This window comes from Myxine glutinosa, chromosome 2, assembly GCF_964187855.1.
Source record: "Myxine glutinosa chromosome 2, kmMyxGlut1.1, whole genome shotgun sequence".
NCBI lineage: Eukaryota > Metazoa > Chordata > Myxini > Myxiniformes > Myxinidae > Myxine > Myxine glutinosa.
The window spans coordinates 75,694,292-75,719,891 of record NC_136262.1 but is presented as its reverse complement, the minus strand read 5'-3'; positions in this window follow the sequence as shown (position 1 = coordinate 75,719,891).

The following is a 25,600-nucleotide window of genomic DNA, read 5'->3' as shown; positions in this document are numbered from 1 at the left end:
ACGAACTCTGGAATGAATGGTGAGCGGCAAGCCTATTGAGAGGGGCGTCTGGGCAGTTTGCTGAAAGATTTCGTTTTGTTTTGGCTGATGCTTTACCTGGTGATCGGTTCGAGTATTCTGGACGAGAAACTGGCAAGCAACATCAACAGTTTTGTCCACTTGTGCATTGCGCATTTCAGAAACTTTGAGAACATGATGGCCAAATAGGAGATGAGTGAGGAAGAACTGGAGAAGTGGAGGATTCTCAAAGTCTTCAAACATATCCTGAACCACCAGCTTCGATGCTGCATTATCTCTTCCCTTAGAATGTTTGCCATGTTCTTCAAGTTGCCAACTGTGTCGTCGTTATCCAGCTGTGCAGACCTCAGTTGCATGGCCTTCCTAACCGCCAGTGAAAGAACGAGGTTGTCGGGCTCATTTTTGCGTAGTGATTGGACGAACTGGATATTCGGAAGCCGTTCAGTAATGAGCTTTTTCAAATGCTTGCGGTAGTTGGTTGTCTGATTGATCTCTACATTATACCTCTTCAAAATGGACAAATATGCACCATTCACTTCAGCCATGTTCAGAGTAAGATCGTCCGCAGTAAGAGTATTTTGGACGGAGAGAAGCAACTGTTCATCACATAGAGAACCAATAAGCTGGGTATTACTACGATCTTTTCGCATTAAAGTGCGCTGCGCGTATCGTAAACATTTCCTATGATAGTATTTTTCAAGAGCAGAGGCATCCCCAGCGTCTTCTAACTCGGACACGCAAGTTCTGATGCGGTCATCCTGAGTCTTGAGCTTTATCTCGAGGAAGTTTTCACCCATCTTGTCAGAGTAAACGCGATGGAGAGGTTCTGATATGTTATTAGAACAAAAGCTACATGACGAGAACAGACACACCTTTTCCTTCGGGATGGTTTTTGTTCTTTTAGGTCGGGTAGAGTCAGCCACACTGGAAGGTCGTCCAGGCCCATGCGCAGGGCATGCAGGAGAATCAAACCAGACTCGTTTAACCCTTAGCCGTTCAATCATGCTTGTGTTGACGATGGGTTTTCGACATTCGCTATGATACCATACTGATTTCCGTTCAGATTCACCTAAGCTAGCTAACCGATCTGTAAGTCGCTTAATATCACCCTGACCCAAAGACAGTCGCTCGTTAGCACAATAAATAAGTTCGCCAATCATATCAGGATTGTTTATCAGTCTCTTCTTTGATGTAGCTCCCTCATTGCAGATGATGCACACGCTGTTCTTCTCAAACATGACCTCTAGATGGTTTTGTACTCGTCTCTGTCAGCCTTCTTTCTGAAAAACAAAACAAGAAAAAGCCTTGAGCATTTTACCAATCTTTTTTTGTCCTTATCTCGCGACAGGGCATCTAGATCGCACAAATAACTGCACCAAACGTCTTCCTGTGCCTGAAAACCATAAAAAAGAGGTATTACATGCCTAAGTTTATTGCTACAATTGAAATGACCTTGACCTTAGCATCTTTGGTGAACGGAAATCGGGGATCGCCACTTCCGGTCGCTTCGAAAGTATCATAAATGGATTTAGCGTCATCGAAAACCTCTCTAACGACCCCGAGATCGATAAAATCTCTCAGTTGTTAGGGGAGAAAGTCGCATGGTCAGTCCTGGGGGTCACAGGAAACAAAACACCCCATAAAAGGGGGTCCGGGGGTCGGAAAATTTGAACCCCATTATTTTTCAATATTTTGACCTCGAATTAATCCAACAATGCAAAAAAATCAATTTTAGCATGCAAATCGCACGGGATTACACTTCATACCACACTATAAGTGCTGTATATACAAAATTAATTTTGCAACTAAAAAGGAATTGTTGGAAAAACAATATCTTACAATAACTAGATGGTATTCAGAGAATACTTACCCTGCGCAGTCAACTTGGTGTGAGCCAACTCTTCTGTTTTTGAACGCTTCTTTTTTTTTTGATCCAAAATGGCTGCCAGACCACGTGAGCGATGACATCATAAATTTATATTCTCTAATATAATTGTTGCATAGATCATTCTCAATAAATTTCAAACTGATCAGACTAAGCGTTGTCCCTGTCGAATTATGACGTCATAATTAATGGCACCAACGACGTCATCGTCAACAACACGTATTCCCCATATGGAGTTATTTACAATGAGCCACGTTTAAATTTTTTCCAAAGAGCGATTTTGGAGTTATAGAGGTGCAATGTTTTACGGTTTTTAAAAGACGGCGCCTGTAGCACGTGACATATGACATCCTAATATTCACTGCAATATTCTACAGGAGGAGGCCCTCCTATGGTGAAAATTTCATGTCAATCGGACCAACAGTTGCCGAGAAAAGGAATTTTTAATATGCAGACATGGCACACGGCACACAGCACACGTATGCAACTGATTGCTTACCCCCGCTTTTCGCTTCGCGAGCGCGCAGGGTAATAAATGGAGCTTATGTGGCTGTCGCTACGTCATCTTTATTCAGTCGTCGGTTGGTAGCGGCACTGATCAATTGTTATGAGGCACTGACCAATTGGGTGTTTCCCAGCATTGTTCTTCATGTCGATTGTTATTGAGTCCATCTGCGACTTTAACACATGCTTTCCTTACGTCATGACTAATCATATTCTTCTTGATTCTTCCATCTTTGACAGCGGTGATTAAAATATTGGTGGTAGCCCATATTAGAAATCATCCTTATCGTATGATATGGAGTGTGATATGCTGTGATCAATACAATTCCTTTTAATAGTAAACTTAAGTGTATTTCCAAGAATGTGCCACAGCACATTGCCCACCAAAGTACAATATAATCTACCATATAAAAACCAATGTGTGTGTGTGTGTGTGTGTGTGTGTGTGTTTCTGTGTCTTTCCGTTCTAAAGGCTTTGAGTAGTGCTTTTTGAGGGATTTGAGTGGGGGGGGGGGGGGGGTATGGGGGGTTAATGGGAAATTTTTGAACACGACTGTGTGTCCACCGGTTAAAAGACCGAAAGACTCTGAGGACCCAAAATACCCCAAGGACCCAGAGGACCCCCAAAGACCCAATGGATCCCAAACACCCAAAATACCCGAAGACCCAAAATACACTGTAAACTGTTAAAGACACAAAATATCCCAAAGACCCAGAAGACCGAAAAGGCCCCGAGGATCCAAAATACCCCGTAGACCCATAAAGACCCGAAATACCCCAAAGACACATACAATCCAAAAGACCCCAAAGCCCTTTAAAGACGCTGAATACCCAATGGACCCCAAAGACCCAAATTACCCCTAAGACTCAAAATACCCTGAAGACCGTTAAATACCCCAAAGATCCAGATCGAGGACCCAAAATACTCAAATGACCTAGAGGATCCAAAAGACTCCAAAGACCCAATGGACCCAAAAGACCCTGAAGACCCAAAACATCTTGAAGACCCAAAATACCATGAAGACCCAAAATACTATGAAGACCCAAAATACTATGAAGACCCAATGGACCCTGAAGACTGTTAAAGACCCAAAAGACCACGAAGACCCAAAATACCCCAAAGACACAAAAACCCCAAAAGGCCCCAAGACCCTGAAAGACCCAAAATACCACAAAGACTCTAAAGACCCTGAGGACCCTGAAATACCCCGAAAACACAAAATACCCCGAAAACCCATAAACACACCGAAGACCCAAAATACTGTGAAGACCCTTTAGGATTGTTATATACCCAAAAGACCCCGAATACCCAAAATACCCCAAACACCCAAAAGACCCCAAATACCTTTAAATACCCTGAAGAGCCCAAAAAGCCCTGAAGACTGAAAAGACCCAAAAGACCCTTAAAGACCACGAATACCCAAAATATCCCAAAGACCCTTAAAGACCACGAAGACCAAAAAGACCATGAAGAACCAATGGACCACAAAGACCCAAAATACCCTGAAGACCGTTAAAGATAGAAAAGACCATAAAAACCCAAAATACCTCAAAGACCCCCAACACCCTTAAAGACCCAAAAAAACACAAAAACCCAAAAGACCCTGAAGACCCAAAAATTCCCCAAAGACCCAAAAGACTGAAAAGACAACAAGACCCAAAAGACAATGAAGACCCAAAAGACCATGAGGACCCAGTGGACCCCAAATACCAAAATTATACCCTAATACCCAGAATGCCCCAAAGATTCTTAAATACCCCAAGGACCCAAAAGACCCTGGGGACCCAAAATACCCCAAATACCCAAAAGACTAAAATGACCCAAAATATCCCTAGGAACAAGAAAACGCAAAACTACAAAAGTCCCTGAAGACCTAAAAGACCAAATTGACCCTGAAGATCCAATGGACCCCAAACACCCCAAATACCCAAAACACCCTGAAGAATGTTAAAGACCCAAAATACCCCAAAGACCCAAAATACCCCAAAGGCACAAAATATCCCAAAGGCACAAAATACCCCAAAGGCACAAAATACCCCAAAGGCACAAAATACCCCAAAGACACCAAGACCCTTAAAGATCCAAAAGACCACAAAAACCCAAAAGACCCTGAAGACCCTTAAAGACCCAAAATACCCTGAAGACTGTTAAGGACCCAAACGACCATGAAGATGCAAAATACTCCAAAGACCCAAAATACCCCCAAAGACCTTTAAATACCCTGAAGACCGAAAAGACCCAGAAGACCGAAAAGACCCCAAAATACCCCAATACCCAAAAGACCCTTAAAGTCCAAGAAGACCCAAAAAACCCCGAAGACCGAAAATATTGAAAAGACCCAGAAGACCGAAAAGACCCAAAATACCCTGTCGACCCTAAATACCAGAAATTCCCGAAAGACCCAAACAATCCAAAAGACCAAAAAGACCCCGGAGCCCCCTTAAAGACCATGAAGACCCAGTGGACCCCAAATTAACCCTAAGACACAAAATACCCCGAAGACCCTTAAATACCCCAAAGATCCAGATCGACAACCCAAAATACTCGAATGACTAAAAGACCTAGAGGACCCAAAAGACTCAAATGACCCAAAAGACACTGAAGACCCCAAGGACCCAAATGACCCAGGGGACACAAAATACCCCAAGGACACAAAATACCCAAGGACTCCGAAGACCCAAAAGAAGAGTAATTATGCCTCTTACATTGGAATTTTAGACGGTAGCTTGCAAACTGAGCTTCAGAGTAAAGCGAGTGTTCATTTACGTCTGTATGATGTCTTACAATAAAGATGATATAAGCACCCCTGACACTAGGCTCAGACTTCAGACTTTGTCATGCTCGAGTGGCTATACCGCCAAAAACTGTTCCAACCCGTCATTTTGACGGGCTTTACTACACTAGTGTATATACTATATCAAGTGTATTGATGTCTGGCCAATAATGGCACCTTTTATAACGTAATAAATAAACAGCATTTATCCATGTTGTTTGTGTTCCTGTTAGAGCATAATAACAACAAATTGCATATGTGTTGATGGCAAGTACCCAAAGTCAGGTCATGGGCACAAATGCCCCCAACTCACTAACGACTTACAATTTTCACATTCACACGTGCCACAGTGCAAGTGTTTTACTGGCCCCTGCTGCAGACAGGGGGATTTTAACCATGGCATAAAATATATATAATATATATTGCCACACTTCCCCCACCACCCCCTCCTCCTCCGAGCTCCTCCTGAAGCAAGCGGATGTTTCCAGCACTATCTATCTATAATTCCAGCAATCTCTGTGTGTTTGTTTGTTTGTTTGTTTGTCTGTGACCGCTGTTTCTCGACAACCACGGGTCCGATATACTTTAAACTTGCCAGGTATATTGCTGGGGACCCGAGGATGTGCCTTTTCAAGGTTTCATATTAATCGGACAAGTACTTACCAAGCTATGTCCAAAAAACGATTCAACCAATCAGAGAGCAGCGAGCTATCGCGTGTGCCGAACGTGGCGAACACACTCTGCCTCGGACGGCACATTTGAGAGCGTATTCATTTATTTCACGTTGGCAAACTATGTTGCCGCTATGTTGGCGTTAAACTATGTTTTAAAACTAATTAAAACTACTTTGCGATTCATCGTAACTGCGATTCGTAACTGCCGTTCGCTTTGGCTTTGCGAATGGACCAAACCATTTCATGTAAATAGAGGGGGGGGGGGGGGTTGTCACCGTACTCGCAAGCCGTTCGCTTTGGACCAAACCATTTCATGTAAATAGAGGGGGGGGGATATAATTTTAGATATAGATATAGTACGGGCATGCCCTAGTATCTTTAATTTAAGGAAGTTACATTGGACAGGACATTTCTAGACCAATTGACCAAGTTTGCTGGGGATTGCTTGGAAGGGAGTTGGGGGCAGGGAGGGTAGCAGGAAAACAGCAGTTACTACATCCACCGATTCTTGGCTGGCTCCCTTCTTTCAACTCCCACGTGGTCCACGTCACGTCGCAGGGTGGACGAGGTGGGGTTGAGGGTTGAAAAGCGTTTGCAGAGTTGGCATAATCACATTCTTGTCATCACCAATTTGTTACACAGCTGTCTCAACCCTCTGCAGGAAATGAGAAAATCCTGCTCCGGGCCGACGAGTGTAATGCGATATTCCAGGAGGGAATGTTAAGCATACAAAGACTTAAAAGGCAAACTACATCTGGAAATCGTAATGTGCTCGAATCCACGTCAAATTTGCTGACGCTCAATTTAAAAGCGCTTCCTAGGGGGAACTTACTCTCAATACTTTTTCTCTGGACCGCGTCCAGCTGTTGGCCCCTGGCCATGGCAAGCGGCCTCCCTGGTTATATAGTAAAGCTTCTTTAATGGCCAGTAAGTTGAAAGCGTAATCTGCTCAATTTAGACTGTTTGAGCGGCGTGTAGCTGGAACGACATAATTTTCATTAGCACAAGATGGAACCGACGGCGATGGAAGAGCGAGGAATATGAACATCATGTTGTGACATTTGGGCCTCCGGACGAGTAAACAACAGCACGTCCTTATGCCACCTGGATGTAATTACATAGGCGTCTGTCACCATAAATAGCAACCATATTACTTTTGAACACTGCAAGGCCTCTTTTATCCTGAGCACTAGAAAGTTTCTGCTCCCACCCATCTTCGTGTATTGTAAATAGAGGAAATTACGGAAACATCGAAAAGCAGGTGCCGAGAAGAACGGACAACTACAGTTTTTGCCATCGATCATGGCGCACGAAATCATCCTAGGCCGCAGGTGGACGCAGGCACGAGAACAACTCGGCAGATGGAAGACTAATGTGGCGTATGTGACAGTCGATGGATTTTTCGACACCATGAGAACTTTTTGGCGAAGTTTAATGCGATTCCACCAAGCTGGAACGGTATTCCTTTTATGGCCATGTGGAGTCGATGCTAAACCGCTTGCCTTTGGCTTCGACACGTGACATTAGTGCCAAAAGTATCAGGCCCCGCACTCATCTCAAACAGCTCTGCAGGTTATACTGGATTAATTTTCCACCACTCACTTGGGAAATATTTTAATACGAGTTCCTTTACAAGGAACTTCAATACAGGAGGAGGCCATTATGGGCCCATCAAGCCTGCACAATGGCTACGAACATATGGGTATTTTTTGTCCATGCTCCATACTTTCTAAATGCTGAACGTCAAGCAAGGAAGCAGCACTACCATTTCAAAGTCTTTGGTATGACTCAGCCAAGGTAGGGTTCGAACCATCGACCGACCAGACTCAGAATGGATCCTCCAACCATAAAGCCACTAACTCATGGGTTAGGGTTAAGCTGAAGGCAAATAGCACAAGTTTGTCATAGAACACCATGGAATGTCTTTTAAAAAAAAATCCACCATTATAGGCTATGAGCCAGACCCCCCAAATTGACCGGTCGGTACCATACAGATGGAGTAAGGCTCATTGTGATTTTTAGCAAGATATATGTCCCTAGATATGAAAAAAAAGTGATAGCAGTGTATAACTCTCGGCCATCTCTGTGTTATCACCCGAAATATTATTATACGCCTGCTTCGCTTCGCCAAAAAATGTGATATTTGCTAAAATTGGAATAAATATGTTTTTAAGGACCACAGAGTGCCGAGATCGAGATCGTATTTGTTCGAGAGATCATGATACACCTAGAGTGTGGAGCAAGTTTGCATGCATTGTGAAATATAATGTAGCTGATGTTACAAACCTACTTTAGGATACTAGCTAATACCAAAAATTACACTGAGATACCAAAAGTAGTAGACGAATAAACCTAAAATGTTCACAAGCTATGTTTCGTTCCAAAATATCAAAATTAGGGGGTATGGTTGAACATATTTTGAACTTTGCCAAAATATGTGCCCCAAACAACCACCATATTACAGAGTAATGATATATTCCAATGCAGTGGTTCCTTGCGAAGATTTTGAGGGGTCAAATGTTACTCTGGGAGTTTTCATTTTTGAAATATTGACAAAAATGTACAATGTGAATTCTGAACTCGAAGCGATTTCGACCACTTTTTCACTAAATTTAACATATTTTTTGTCATTATATCAATATTTTGATAAATAAACCCCACAAATGTTCTATATTTCTATTACTATATTAGTTGGCATCCAGTATGCAAATTATTGGCACTCTGTGGTCCTTAAAAACATATTTCATCCAATTTTAGCAAATATCACATTTTTTGGCGAAGCGAAGCGGGCGTATAATAATATTTCGGGTGATAACACAGAGATGGCCGAGAGTTATACACTGCTATCACTTTTTTTTCCATATCTAGGGACATATATCTTGCTAAAAATCACAATGAGCCTTACTCCATCTGTATGATACCGACCAACCCCCTTGGCTCATAGCCTATTAGAGTCTAACTACCTTTTTCCATATTGAATGGTATTTCACTTGATGGCAGATTTGGTGTTGAAGAATTTTGCGGATTGTCGGTCCAATTGTTTTGCAGATTTCTGGTCCAATTTGTCAATGAAAATCCATATTCTTACTCACGCACTGCTCTTAAAGAAGCAAAATAACACAAAACATCCTATCATCTATACTTGTACATATAAATATTTTATTGCCCTATTTTCATCTTCTGTAATTGGCTGGCAGGATGGCCTAGAGTTGCACACACTCACCTATTAATGCTGTCAATCCTGGGTTCGAATCTCGGCCCACCTATAAACTGTCATCCCGGTGCGAGCGTCCAATCTGCCCGCGTTAGATGGTGGATGTTAAAGATCCCATGGTGTCCTTCGTGAAAAGTAGGCGAGCTATCGCCGGCACCCTGAACAAATTCCATATGCATGCCCCAACCTAAAAGGGCATTGCATCAACGGCACAGCCATGCCCTCAGCCAATGATGCTACCCTACAACCCTGTGCTGTTTATGAAAGAAAAGAAGATCTTCTCTAATTGGACTCTATGCTACCCAACTTTACCAAATAATAAGAAACATGACCTTTGATAATATAATCTTAATTTATTTATTTATGTTCTAGCTCTTCCATGAGCCTTGACTCTGTATACAAAAACGTCAAGGCTCGTGGAAAAAAACAAGAACACTGAACAGATCAGGATGCAACATAATAAAAAGAACAGCAGAAAGAGAGGGAAACACCAACAGTGGGGTTGAAGGATAAAATAAAGGGACGATTGAACATATAAGGGAAAAGGGGAAGAAAGAGGGGTAGTGGACGACACATGGGGTGGATATGGATGCAGAAGCAAACCCTCAAGAAAAAAAAATTGAAAATATGTAAGGAGATGGGGTTGGGAGTGGACGCAGGAAGAGGAGGAGGTTAACGGGGGTGGAAAAGATCATGATTTCATTTCAGATGGGTGATGATCTGAGATGATAGTGAACAGCTGTCTTGAAGATCTGGAGGGAATAATGAGATTGAAAAGGAAGTGGAAGTTGATTCCACCGGCGGGAAAAAAGAGGAACAAATGAGTGGAGGCGAGCAGTGATTCAGGATTTTGGGAGCTTCGGCAGGAGGGTAGTGTTGCTGGATGAAGTGTAGACCACATGTGCCCTCCCTGCACAAAGCTGGTGGTGGACAAAGAACGGAGAGAGCAGAGGGTTGAAGACCAGAAAGGAGGCAGTGGAAGACAGAGACCACCGACCTCTCGGCGATGGTGAAGTGATAGGCCCATAGACTCCGCTTCATCGCGAGAGATTCCAATGATCTTGAAAGCCTTGATTTACACAGCATCAAGCTGAGCAAGATGTGAAGCAGGGGAGCCAGCCCAGAGGCGAGAGCAATACTCCATCAAGCTGTGGATGAAGGCCTTGTATGTGGATAGGAGTTTAGATGTGCCAAGGAAGGGTTTTGTACGACTGAGGATGCCAACTGGTTTTGGAGGAAAACTTTGAAATGTGGTTTACCCAATAAAGATCACAGTTGATAGGGAGACCCAGGAGTTCGAGTGAATGAATTTCTTCAAAATGAATGATGAGAAAGTAGATGTGAGGGTTTGCCATGGTCCTTTCAGAGAGAGAGAGAGAGAGAGAGAGAGAGAGAGAGAGAGATATTTTTCTGGATTTAAAGAAAAATTCCAAGTGTTTAACCTGCGATGATGGAATCCATGACCTTGCTGATTATTGGAAGTAAGTAGGAAGAATTGGAAGTAAGGTCTGTGGTTAAGGGGATTGGTTTTTTTTCCACCTTTTTATGCAATGCAGTGATGTTGGCTAACTCCCAAGTAAATGGAAAATGACATTGGACAAATTATAGGGTGAAAAGAGCAGAGAGAACGTACAAGAGCAGCAGAGCAGATTTTCAGGACGCGTGAGCTGATGCTGTCCAGTGCAGTTGGAGTGCCAGAGTCGAGGGTTGCCAGAAAATTCACCAACCTCTCAGGTGCAAAAGACACATGGTCCAGAAGCAGTTTGGTGCACTGGGTAAGGTGGAAGCAGTTTGGTGCAATCGACCAACACGTGAAACAACCTAGAACCAGAAGCTTGGAATGAATTATAGACTTATCTTCACTCTGGGCTGGCAAATCATATCCCCCCCACAAAAAAGTATTACGCTTGATCATCGATATCATTCCTGGAAGCTAGTGTACTTCAGAAGATCTTAAACCAATCCTCTTTAATCCTACGCCAATTAAAACTTGTCTATTTTGTAACCTACCTGCACTATTCTGACAATGCTGGTCCATTCCTTGAAACAAAAGTTTGTTCGATGCATGTTTTTCATGATCGTCACAGGTAGTAGCCATGTCAGCAAAATTCCTTCCTCAATATCCGTCACTTCCTACACCCTTTAAAGCGATTTACTCCCAATGCTATGCTCTGGTCATCCTTCAGTTTGGTGAAGGTGGAGAAAGTTGTGCTTTTCAAATCAAATCTCTTACGAAGGCCTAATGCCCAAACAAGTTAGCTTCGCTTTGCTTCCCATGGAGGTTGGCATTCCTTTATCAACATTTGTTTGATAAAACCTACCATTTGAATTGTCCACTGACGCAGACCGATACTAGCCTCGCCAAAGTATAGTATTTCTCTACCGTAACTATTTGTAGTCTCATAGTTTCGCATTCAGGCTTTCGACTCGACAACTCATATATAACTGATGATTTATTCTCAATGTACGCGTAGATACATTTGTGTGCCTACTCGACAGGGGCCTTCTGCCAACATCCGTATTTGTGAGTTTCTTGGTTGTTTTCCTCCTCCACTGACTCATTGCTGTCACCCTCCCTCTCTTTTCAATCCACGCCAGTCCTTTAATTACCCAGATCTTTCATACTCCTCGACAGCTGCATACTAAAAACTCGAAGCTACATCACACATACACTCTAATGAAGATGGTTACAGACACATCTTAAAAGTGGTATTTTGTAAAAGGGCATTCCAACGACGACGTTGTAATACATTATATCAACAGATGTAACCTTTAATGACCCATCAACATCCGTAAGGAAGAAGCGAGCAATTTTCAGCAGAGCTCCACATGGAGCCAATAAAAGCAGATTCTGAAGATCTTTCATCTCACGGTTTGCGCCGCTGTGACTGACTGAAGGAATTTACGCTTGGCTATGTGATGAAACATAAGCTTGTGGAGACATCTATTTCTGAACAGCTTTGTAACAGAGTACGAGAGAGGGAGAGAGAGAGAGGAGGAGGGGATGAGAGAGATGGCGAAGCAGAGAATTAATGGAGGGAACCTTTTGGTTGCGCATAGAACATCAACGACAGCAGAGAATTATGTTTGTGTCTCACCTCGCCAAGTTGAGTCTATGAATGGAGAAATTATGAGAAGGATTTCGCAGTTATTTTGAAAAGTCGCTATTTGTATATAATTAATCAACTGCTTCATACGGCACACGAGTCATCAACAATGTTACATCTTTCTGTGATTACAGTAAGATGAATGACTATTTGCTAGCTTTCAGTTATCTTTTAAAAATGATCATTCAGACTCGACACGTTTTCCAAGTCAAGAGACAAATAGCAGTGAATACACGGAATTCAATTCACAGTGAATACACGGAAATATGGCAGATGCTGCAGTGACCGTTATACGGTCATGATATAAAAGACATGATCGACAACTAACACAGCAATGATTGTGCTTCTTGTTCCTCTTTTATATGGAGCACGAGGCTGTGGGTTAGCATCATTGACTGGGGGCTGCTGTAGTGCCCCCTGTAAGTTAGAGCAGGAATTTGTAATTTGTTCAGGTTGGCAGCAATAACTCCACCGACTCTTCGTGAAGGACACCATGGAATCTTTAACGTCCACCAACTAATGCTGACAGACGGGAGCCCAGTTTAACTTCCATTCCGAGGGACGGTGCACACATTGATGCATTGGCCTGCCTGAGAAATACCGGGATGACAGTTTATAGCTGGGCGGACATTCGAACCCAGGCTAGACAGTTAAGAGACAAGTGTGTAAACCTCTAGGCCATCCTGACAGCCCAATAAGTTGGTGTTGCAGCTCTTCTACGAGCCTTGACTTTTGTATAAAAAAAAACATGCTTGCGCAATGCATACCTTGTATTAATTTCACGTGCTATGTATGACCCGCATACCGACTGGCTCATAACTCATGCCTCGCTGCCCGAGACCTAGCCGATTGTGCTTCCCAAACAGAATCACATTCAGTTTGTAGCACATCGATTACGTTATATTTTAACTTGTAAGTCGTGCCGAGAGCTTCCTGAGAGCTCTTGGGCTAGTTCGGGCTTGTTGAGCCAAAGGAGCATAAATAGGCCCTACAAAACCTCAACGGTTACTCAAGGATTCATCATGAGCCTTGTTTAAAAAGTCATCTTGACAACACACAAGCAATTACGTTAGGTTAGTTGTTTGGCTCAGCATTTGGCTGTGAACGTGCCAGACATGGGAATGTGTCATGGTATGTTTTCTCATGAGTGTTGTAGATGTCTGGAGGCATAGTGCTTACTTTGTAGTAAAAACAACATGACAGCTAGCATGTGGATACACAGCACATTCGATATACATACAGCAATTCTGAGAAGTTCAATATATTTCAAAGAACAAGGTATGGCAAGGTATGGAACATCCTCTTGATACACTTTTGAATTGAATGCTTCAAATTGAAGGAAAATATTCATGGAATGAATGATACTAAAGTGGCCATTGAAATGAACTAAACTATCGTTAGGAGCGATTTTCCCATATGTTGTGAATTGGAATGACATTGTGTATTATTTTCTTTGACAATTCATTAATTTTACAAAGCTATGATTGGGCTTTGCAGGAAACTTGCTACATGGCCAGCAGGTGGGAACAGGAATAGATGATGAGAGAGAAGAGGGTAGGGAGCGCAGCGTCCTGCAAAAACGAGGGTTGGAATACGTGGGGTCTAACGGCGTAAAAAAAAAAGGATTGTGGGTATCCCTTACAACTCAACCTTAATAACCCTAACCCTAATTTTGCCTAAACCTCAATAACCCCGGTTTAAACTTGGCGTTGCATGAGCCGGCCCACCGATTGGTGCACGCATTTGAACAGAAACTCTGGGTGGAACATGGGAAGTGACCATTTAAGGGACATGACAGAGGCAGTTGGCACTTTTTTTTTCTTTTTTTTTAATATACAGAATCGAGGCTCGTGAAAGAGCTAACATTTATCACACAAACAAATCAAACAGACAAACAAAGTATATAAAAAGGGGAGCGGTAGACAATATGGGGAGAGAAGGGGAAGCACATAAACACAACATTTGAGAGCAGGGACATCAGGAGATCTGTGGGAGGGAGAGGGCTTGGGGGGAGGAGGCGTGGGAAGGGGGGGGGAGGTGGGAGAAGTATAAAACACAAGGACACCAAGGACTTCCAGGAAAGAAGTTGGTATTTCAAAAAAGTTGATTTGGGGTGAAATTAGCGGGGGTAGAAAAGATCAAGGTTTTGGATGGGAGAAGATAAGAGATGGGAGTGAACAGCTGTTTTGAAGACCTGGAGGGAGGAGTGGGATTGAAGAGAGTGAGGGAGTTTGTTCCAGAGGCAGGAGAAAAGAGGAATGAAGGAGTGAAGGTGAGCAGAGAGTCTTGATTTTGGCAGTTTAACCATAAGAGGGTTGCAGGCAGATCTTGTGCCCCCTGTAGGAATATTTGGGGGACAGAGCCCAGAGAGAGCTGAGGGAGCAAGGCCGGAGAGGAGTCGGTAGAAGACGGAAAGACCACCAACCTGCCTGCGGTGAGTAAGAGAAAGGCCCCGGAGATAGCTTCATCGCGGGAGATTCCAATGATTCTGAACGCTTTGGTTTCAACAGCGTGAAGACGAGCTAGGTGTGAGGCAGTAGCACCAGCCCAGAGGGGAGAGCAGTATTCCATTGAGCTGCAGATGAAAGCCTTGTATATGGTGAGGAGCTCAGGTGTGCCAAGGAAGGACTTCGCACGACGGAGGATGCCCAGTCGGGCGACTGGCTTTGGAGGCCAGATTTGAAATGTGGTTTTCCCAGGAAAGATCATGGCAGATAGTGAGACCCAAAAGCTTGAGTGACAGAACTTCTTGGAGAGGATTATTCAGAAAGTGGATGGGAGGGTTGTCCAGTCGGTCTTTTCGGAGAGACATCATAAGAGTGTGAGATATGTCAGGATTGAAAGACATGTTCCACTTGTTTGACCAGTCTGTGATTTTGTCAAGGTCTGCAGAGTGAGGAGGCTGCAGACTGCCGATCTGAGGGATGAGGATTGGAGCGGCAGAGAGTGGAGTCATCAGCAAAGAGATAGAGAGGATTTTCAAGAGAGACAGAGAGATCATTCATGAAGACCAGAAAAAGCACAGGACCCCGAACACTTCCTTGGGGAACTCCAGCCTGAACAGGAAGAGGAGACGAGAGAAACCCATTCAGGGCCACACATTGACTACGACTAGAGAGGAAGTCTGCCAGCCATGCGTGGAGATTTTCATTGATACCAAAGGAGGAGAGTTTGGTGAGCAGAGCGGGGTGCCAGACCGTATCGAAGGCACATGATATGTCAAGGGAGACGGCTCTAATTTCCTGTTTGGCATTGAGGACCTCCATCCATTGTTGAGACAGCAGAAGCAGCATGTCCAGAGTAGAGTGAACGGGTCTGAAACCAAATTGAAGATCAGAGATCAAGCCATTGGAGAAGAGGAAAGATTTCATATCCGAAGCAATGATGGATTCCATGACTTTGCTGATAATAATTGGGAGAAGGCTGATTGGTCTGGAGTTGCTTGGATCTGTTTTTGTACCTTTTTCTGTGTAAAGCGGTGATGTTGGCTGATTTCCAAGCAGATGGCAGATGACCTTGAGCAAAAGAGAGGGTGAAGAGAACAGAGAGAGGGGGTGAAAGAGCGGAAGAACAGGATTTTAGGACGCGTGGGCTGATGCTGTCAGGTCCAGTTGCAGAATCAGAGTCTAGGGTTGACAGAAACTTTTCCACCTTGTAAGGAGGAAAGGACACAGAGTCCAGGAGCAGCTGGGTATGACTGGGTACAGTGGGTACAGAGAGGGATGGGTTTGGGACATAAGATTTAGAGGCAAACATAGAGTTGAGGCATTTAGCTTTTTCACGTGCGGAGTCAGCTGTGTAGCCGTTTGAGGTCAGGGAGGGGATGGAGGGGGAACAAACACCAGAAACAGATTTGACCAGATGCCACCAGGATTTGGAAGAGGGAGACAGATAAGAGAGTTCGGTCTTGAGAACGGAGAGATATTGTTTCCCGGCTCTCCTGAGGGTGGACACACACTTGTTTCAGGTTTTGTGAAAGGAAGTGAGATTTCCTTCCGTTGGATTTGCTTTCCAGGAGACAAAAGCAAGTTGTTTCTGGGCAACAGCCTCACCACGAGATTCCGTGTACCATGGACGGGAGGATGGGAGGAAGGGTATGACAACTGACGACGAGATGGGATAAATCTGTGCATGAGAGAGAGCAATTTACTTTGGAAGAATTCCCAGGATGAGTTGATGTCAGAGGCGGTCGAGATGGGAGACTAGTCCAGATGATTGATGGCTGCTTGAAGACCGTGCCAGTTGACCTGAGTGAAATGCCAGACTGGTCGACGCTGAGGAGGCTCTCTGAGAATGGTCAGAGAGATGTCCACTTTAACAAGCACATGATCAGATGAGCCGATTGGAGCAGAAGAAGAGCAGCAGACATTTGCAGGGAAGTTAGTCATAACCAAGTCCAGAAGAGAAGATGCTCCGTTGACTGAGAACCAGGTCGGGAAATTGACAGATTGTGTCAGTCCCAGTGAGTCGCAGAAGTCCTTTGCTGAGGAGCCATGGCTGGTGAGAGAGGTGCACACACCCAGCCAACTGGCATGGTGACAATTGAAATCACCACATATGAGGAAGAGAGTTGGGATGAGTATATTGAAGTTGGTCCATATTATCAGACAGCGAGATGTCGATGGAGTCATCACTGTTTGGTGGACGGTACAACACACATATGAACAAAAGGTGGGAGTGAAGGGGAAGCCGTAGCCAGTGGTATTCCTGGGGGTGAGGTGGAGAGAGGGCAGTGCAGGGCGAGTGAGGAAGATAGTTTTTGATAAAGATAGCAACCCCACCTCCAGGACGAGGCTCAGGTCTATCATACTGGAGGAGGGAGTAACCCGGGAGAGATACTAAGGAATCAGAGACATCATGAAGGAGGAAAGTTTCTGTTCAGCAGATCACGTCTGGTTTGTCAGAAGCAACCTGTATGGAGAGATCAGTCAAGTTTGAGCGAAGGCCCCGGATGTTTGAGGTCCATACCGTTAATGAAGAGGAAGGGGGAGCATCGGATACAGAACGGGGGGGGGGAGGGGGGAGGGATACGGTAAGATGTGGAAGAGGAGGAAGAGGGTAGGTAGAGCTGTTGACAGTGTGTCAGAGATTTCAGAATAGCTCGGAGAAAGGGAAGGATGGGGCGGACCAAAGGTTTGATGGTGATTGGGTGAGGCACAGTGACGTGTTATTTGAGGAGGAGGAAGAGTGAGGCAGAAGGTTGGGGGACATGGAGGTGAGAGTTGGAAGGGGGAAGAAGCGGGGAGGACGCTTTGAGGAGGAGGGGTGAGAGGGGGGAAATGGAGAAGAAATGAGGATGGGGAGATTTGAAGGAGAGGAGCGAGGGGGGAGTTTATGAGGGGAGGGGTTAGGGTGGGAGTTTAGGAGGGAAGGGACAAGGGGAGAGATTTGAAAGGGATGGGTGATGGGGAAGATTTGGAAGGGAGGGGCAAGGGGGAAGATTTGAAAGGGATGGGTGATGGGGAAGATTTGGAGGGGAGGGGCAAGGGGGGAGATTTGGAGGGGAGGGGTGATTGGGGAAGTTTTGGAGGGGAGGGGTGATGGGGAAGATTTGGAGGGGAGGGGTGAGATTGGATTTTAAAAAGTGTACGATTAATGGGAGACGAACATTTATTACAAAATGAGTTTGACTCATTTGACTTTAAGAGATAGAGCCGAAGAGAGATTGGGAAAGTGGCGAAGAGAGATGGGGAAAGTGGCCATTGAGTTAGCCAGATTCAAGACCCAATCACAAAAAATAAATAATTGTGTGATTTCCCATAAAAAGACTAACTGCACAGAGAATCCCTTTGAGAATTGCCAGAACTTTGAGAGCGTGGAAGAGTCTTGAAGAGTGAAGCAGGATGTGGAGGAATGCCCTCTGCTCCATAGAAATTCCCTCAACCCGAGGAAGGTTTCTTTCTACACACCATTTTGTAACTGAAACCCACAGGAACGCACAGAATTCCTCCCACAAGTGTGCCAAATTTGAAGCCAAAATGCAGCAAAATGGCTCACTAATGCGAGTGCGAATGTGAACTTTGAGGAGGGTTGTGCAGTGCAGTGAGGGGTCACAGCGGTACAATGGAGATGGAGAACTTCATGTGGAGAGGATCACTTCCAGCGTTTGGAGTCAGTTGATCTGGAAGTCGCAGTCACAGCAGCGCACACGCTCAGTCCCCGTATAAGTTTGAATGTGCCATTTTACAGCACTCTCGAGGCTCACTCGCTTGGATCCACTCTGCTGACCTTTGCGCTTTGACACCCAAGGGGCTTCTTTGCCGTCTCGAAGAGACCGTGCTGCCACTGCCATGGTTCATGGGGCTGGAAAGCCTTTGGGGACATTCTATCCGAGTTCAGTCACCTATCAAAATAAATAACCGGACAGTGGATTGTCCAATAGCGGAGGCCAAATTATGGCGAAAATTGGGGCTGGCCCAAAACAAGCATATAGAAAGCACTACGACTCAATATTTTGATACTTCCTTATGCTTGAAAGTGTCAGAGATACTAAATGTCTCTGGAAAGCGTCCATGACTGCCATGCAATACTGTACAAACAAAGTTCTTCCAGTGTTCACTAAGGTAGGCTGAAAACAGAGGTATAGTAGAGCATGTGTGGGTTTAAAAGAAATTGGAAACAAACAAATACTTTGTTCCACATCAAAAAAAAAAAATCCATCGATCATAGTACAGCATGGTTGTACCACGTGGGAAAAGATTAATCGGATATTCAATATCCTCAGTCAACGACGTGTTTGATCAATATTACTATAATTCACCAAATGTCCGTCCATCTGTCTGTCTGCCCGTCTGTCCGTCTGTCTGTCCGTTCAAAGGTACCACAAAAACGGCTGAACCGATCGCAACGATATTTTGGATGGGTAATCCTGGGATCTCCTGGAGTAAAATAGGCTATATTGTTTTTCCAGTTTCAGCTTTGGCCTTCAGCATTTTCAGGTTTGGACTCCCGCATAACTTTATTTTCCCAGGTGCTGCACAAGCGGCTGCTACATCGGCTACACCGATCGGACTCGGTGACCTCGGACAAAGACCTTTTGTAAGGACATGGGTTAAATCCCTGCTTGAGAGAATTCCAACCACCTCCCCGCCATCACGGTCGTCTCTCCAACTCACAATCCCACGAGATATGTGGAAAGGACGACCGAAAACCAATTATCTTCTTTTTGATTTGTATATAAACATCATTAAAAGTAAATAATGACCTCGGTCAAAGTTCAAACGACGTGAGTTTAATCTCTACATGAGAGAATTCTACATAGCTATTTGGGCGGTGTATACGCTAACAGATCGCTGTCTCCATCGATCTTGCCAATGCCGTAACACCTATCGGCTCAAAATCCTTTTAACTGTTGACTTGGTAGTTTTTACAATGAAGGAAACATGTATGGGGAGTACATACGACATATCAATTATGAATGTGACAGCTCTGAGGCGTCTTTCGTTTTGCATCGAAATATTCATTACATTCATTCATTTAATGATCATTATGCTCATTCTTACGCTCATTAAACGATTACGAAAATAAAACGAAAAACATTACGAAATGACGTTCACACCATCACATCAAACACTACCGTGAACACAAACATCGTCACAACATCCTCACAATGAAAACATCGTCACAAACGTTACGTTACGTAATTCAAACCGTGAACACATCGAATATTGGAGAGCCCATTGCCCAAATTTGAAACACGATGGAATAACATTTACCGATATGTACAGTGATGTGGCTTTTATTGAAATTCTACAAATACTGTTTAGATTTTGATGATCTAAATACTGTTTAGATTGTGTGATATGATTTAACGGATGTTTAAAAATATCGTTTAAAATAAAATAAAAAAGCCTTCAATTTCTGATATTTTGCCTTTTAATTTGGGCCTCACAATTGAAGCCGTAGGCCGTAACTACGGCCGTAGGGCGGGTACCGTTGCTCGTACCAATAACGCTGAAGATAACAGCAAGATATATTATATTAGATTCACTGCTAGTTTGCAGCAGAGTCATAATTAATTATAATTTATTATCCCTCAAGGCCCAAGCCAGTTTTGGGGGCTTATATTTTCGGAGCTGGCAGTCATTATTCCATCATCATTGAGTGATAGGGCCAAAAACGATATGTAGCATGATATTTAAAAAAGTTGTAGATTATGACAAAACTTGGTGGATAAGTTAGGCAAGTGACAAGAACAAGCCAATTAGATATTGGTTCAGGTCCAAATCCAGACCCGGCCTATCAATGGGATACAAAACATAAACCGTTCAGCCTGGTGGAGGAATGCTCTCTACCGAGTACAGTTCTAGTTCATACATACTTTTCCATTTCAACTACCAACACATAACTTTGTATTACGAGTCTCATCTCGAATGGGATTCTAGAATATTACCGAATCCTCAAAGGTGATTTGTCTGTCTGTGTGTGTGTGTTTGCATGCATGTATAATGTATATGTGTGTGCATGTGTACAGTCACGTGAAAAAGTAAGTACACCCCATGTAAAGTTTTGACTTTTTCAACATATTTCGACATACAGCCATTTGATCTTCATTTCAACAATATTGAGAGATAAAGGTGATATAATACAACAAATATCATGAAACATTTACATTTTCTAGTCCATTGTATAATTTAAATAAACATAAATGCAAATTTCGCATGTGGAAAAGGTAAGTACACCCCTACATTTATCACAACTTCAAATACCTAAAATTAGAATCAGGTGCACCAGCTCAGGTACAAATGATTAGAACATCATTGGAGAGGATCTTGGATGAACCTGTCTTATAAAAACCTCAGACATTTAGTTTGGTTTGCTCTTTGTTGTTGAAGTGTGCGCGGTCACCATGCCGAGATCAAAAGATCTCTCTGAGGCCTTCAGAAAGAAGGTTATACTTGCCTACGAGTCTTGGAAGGGATTTTAAAAATCTCCAAACAATGTGAAATCAATCATTCGACTCTCCGGAAGATCATCTACAAGTGGAGAAGATTCCAAACAACTGCCAACTTGTTCAGGCCAGGCCGCCCCAGCAAGTTCAGCCCGAGAGCAGACCGCAAGATGCTGAAAGAAGTCTCTAAGAACCCCAGAATGTCATCACAGGACCTACAGATAGCTCTTGCTACTGTTGATGTCAAAGTGCACGAGTCTACCATTAGAAAGAGGCTGCACAAATTTGATCTACATGGGAGGTGTGCCATGAGGAAACCTTTGCTGTCCAGAAAGAACATCAGGGCAAGACTAAAGTTTGCCAATGAACACCGAGGCAAAGACCAGCACTTCTGGAACAATGTGCTCTGGACAGATGAGTCAAAGGTAGAGCTATTTGGCCACAGTACCAGAAGACATGTTTGGCAAAAACCAAAGACAGCATTTGACCACAAGAACCTGATACCAACTGTAAAGCATGGTGGTGGAAATATTATGGTTTGGGGCAACTTTGCTGCATCAGGGCCTGGGCAGCTCACCATCATATAATCCACTATGACCTCTTCATTGTACCAGAGGGTGCTTGAGGATAATGTGAGGCCATCTGTTGGCGAGTTGAAGCTCAACCGAAGGTGGACCTTGCAACATGACAATGACCCGAAACATACCAGTAAATCCACCAAGGAATGGCTGAAAAGAAAGAAATGGAGGGTTCTGGAATGGCCAAGTCAAAGCCCGGATCTAAATCCCATCGAGATGTTGTGGGGGGATTTGAAACGAGCTGTGCATGCAAGAAACCCCTCAAACATCGCACAGCTGAAAGAATTCTGCACGGAGGAGTGTGCAAAAATTTCTCCCAGTCGATGTCACAGACTGGTAGACAGTTATGAAGAATGCCTACTTGAGGTTATTTCTGCCAAAGGGGGCAATACCACCTATTAGAGCCAAGGGCTCTGAAGTTGCCCTGAAAGTATCAGTTGCCCTGAAACAACTTGCCTTTGCGTCTTGGAAGGCAAATCCAACTGAAGGCAATCTCAGTTCCTTCCACCAAGCTCGAAACAAGTGTGTTTCTACCCTCAGGAGTGCCAGGAAGCACTATCTCTCCACACTCAAGATTGAACTCTCAAACCTGTCTCCTTCCTCCAAATCCTGGTGGCGTCTGTTCAAATCCGTTTCTGGTATTTGTTCCCCCTCCATCCCCTCCCTTACCTCAAATGGCTACACAGTTGACACCGCACGTGACAAAGCCGAATGCCTCAACTCTGTGTTTGCCTCAAAATCTTGTGTCCCAAACCCATCTCTCTCTGTTCCCACCTTTCCCAGTCGAACCCAACTGCTCCTGGACTCTGTGTCCTTCTCTCCTGACAAGGTGGAGAAGTTTTTATCAAACCTCGACTCTGATTCTGCAACTGGACCAGATGGCATCAGCCCTCGGGTCCTAAAATCCTGCTCTGCCGCTCTATCTCACCCTCTCTCTGTTCTTTTCACCCTCTCTTTTGCTCAAGGTCATCTCCCAGCATCTTGGAAATCAGCAAACATTACCGCTTTACACAAAAAAGGTGCAAAAGCAGATCCTTGCAACTACAGACCAATCAGCCTGCTCCCAATTATCAGCAAAGTCATGGAATCCATCATTGCTTCAGATATCAAATCTTTCTTCTTCTCCAATGGCTTGATCTCTGATCATCAATTTGGATTCAGACCAGGTCATTCTACTCTGGACATGTTGCTTCTGCTGTCTCAACAATGCATGGAGGCCCTCAATGCCAAACAGGAAATCAGAGCTGTCTCACTTGACATATCACGTGCCTTTGATACGGTCTGGCACCCAGCTCTGCTCACCAAACTCACCTCCTATGGTATTCAGGGAAATCTCCACTCATGGCTTGCGGATTTCCTCTCTGGTCGTAGGCAACGTGTGGCCCTGAATGGATTTCTCTCATCTTCCCTTCCTGTTCTGGCTGGAGTTCCCCAAGGCAGTGTTCTGGGCCCTGTGCTATTTCTGGTCTTCATCAATGACCTCTCCGACTCTCTGGAAAATCCTCTCTATCTCTTTGCTGATGACTCCACTATCTGCCGCTCCATTCCCCATCCCTCAGATCGGCAGTCTGCAGCCTCCTCACTCTCTGCAGACCTGGACAAAATCACAGACTGGTCAAACAAGTGGAACATGTCTTTCAATCCTGACAAATCTCACATTCTTACAATGTCTCTCCGAAAGGACCGACTGGACAACCCTCCCATCTACTTTCTCAACAATCCTCTCCAAGAAGTTCTATCGCTCAAGCTTTTGGGTCTCACTATCTGCCATGATCTTTCTTGGGAAAACCACATTTCCAAGCTGGCCTCCAAAGCCAGTCGCCGACTGGGCATCCTCCGTCGTGCGAAGTCTTTCCTTGGCACACCTGAGCTCCTCACCACATACAAGGCTTTCATCCACAGCTCAATGGAATACTGTTCCCCCCTCTGGGCTGGTGCTCCTGCCTCACACCTTGCTCGGCTTCACGCTGTTGAGGCCAAAGCTTTCAGAATCATTGGAATCTACTGCGATGTAGTCAACTCCGAGGGCCTTTCACTCACTCACCGCAGGCAGGTTGGTGGTCTTTCTGTCTTCTACCGACTCCTCTCCGGCCTTGCTCCCCCAGCTCTCTCTGTGCTCTGTCCCCCCAATATTCCTTCAGGTCGCACAAGATCTGCCTGCAACCCTCTTATGGTTAAACTGCCAAAGTCTAGGCTCTCTGCTCACCTTCACTCTTTCATTCCCCTTTTCTCCCGCCTCTGGAACAAACTCCCCCACTCCCTTCAATCCCACTCCTCCCTCCTCCAGGTCTTTAAAACAGCTGTTCACCACCATCTCTTATCTTCCCCCATCGAAAACCTTGATCTTTTCTACCCCCGGTAATTCACCCCAGAGTCCTTGCAGTGTTCATATGTTTTATTCCTCTCCCACCTCCCCCCAAGTCCTCCCGATGTCCCTGCTCTCAAATGTTGTGTTTGTGTCCTTCCCCCTCTCTCCCCATCTTGTCTGCCGCTCCCCTTGTTTTTTGTGTTTTGTGTGTCGGTTTGTCTTTTTGTGTGATTAATGTTAGCTCTTTCACGAGCCTCGATCTTGTATACACACAAAAAAAAAAAAAAAAAAAAAAAAAAAAGGTGTACTTACTTTTTCCACATGCGAAATTAGCATTTATGTTTATTTAAATTACACAATGGACGACAAAATGTAAATGTTTCATGATATTTGTTATATTATATCACCGTTATCTATCAATATTGTTGAAATGAAGATCAAATAGCTGTATGTTGAAATATGTTGAAAAAGTGAAAAGTTTACATGGGGTGTACTTACTTTTTCACGTGACTGTATGTGTGCATGTGTGCACATGTGTGTGTGTGTGTGTGTGTGTGTGTGTGTGTGTGTGTGTGTGTGTATGTGTGTATGTGTGTGTGTGTGTATGTGTGTGTGTGTGTGTGTGTGTGTGTGTCCTCGTCTATATATTTTCGCTTTAAAATGGTTTTCTCTGAACCGCTAGTCCGATCAATGCAAAACCTCAAACATAGGAGGGTTTATGTATCTATATATATATACATATATATATATATATATATATATATATATATATATATATATATATATATATATATATATATATATATATATATATATATATATATGTATATATATATATATGTATATATATATATATATATATATATATATATATACATATATATATATATATATATATATGTCAAGTTGTAGATTTGTTATTGCCTAAAGTTCAGTTATAGACGTTGGTTGCTGATGTGTTATGATTTAAATGTTGTTTAAAAATGCTATTTTCATAAAGTTAATAAAGGGTTTTTGCTTCAGTTTAGTTTTGGATGAGGAAAGGCTCGCTTCGGTCGTGTTGGGCAAATGGTTTTTCGTATACGTGTGCTTTTTCGAGGCTAGATAAGGCCGGTCGTAAAATCACGCTCACATGCGCGTGATTTTGTGTAACGCTAGTAGAATGATTAGATTGCAGACATAAACCTATTGTTTTTACCATATATATTTTGTATTAATCACAGCGACGCATGACTCTGTATAAACATGCTTTGAATTACTCATGTAAACAAACCCATAAAATATATGGGTTTGTTTGGCCAAGCATGGTCTTATCTGGCCAAGCATGCACTCTTCTCTCTGTGAGTTACATTTTCGTCACCTCGGAGCTTTTGAAACTATATCTGGTCCGAATGATAAGGAAGGGCTGACTCCCCCGAATAACAGAGCGGCTGACGGTGGGGGCTTGGCCCACCGGGGAGGAACCTCTCCCAGTTTTGTTTGTTCCCTCGGAGATTTCCTGATAAAACGTGTCCCTATATAAATGGACTGGGAATCAATGTGTTTTCAGGAAGGCTTGACTTGGCATGTTCTTGCTGTAGCTTGCTGTAGATGTCTTGTCTCCTCCGGATCTGTATAAGTTGGTTTTAATAAAAAGCTGCGTCATTTT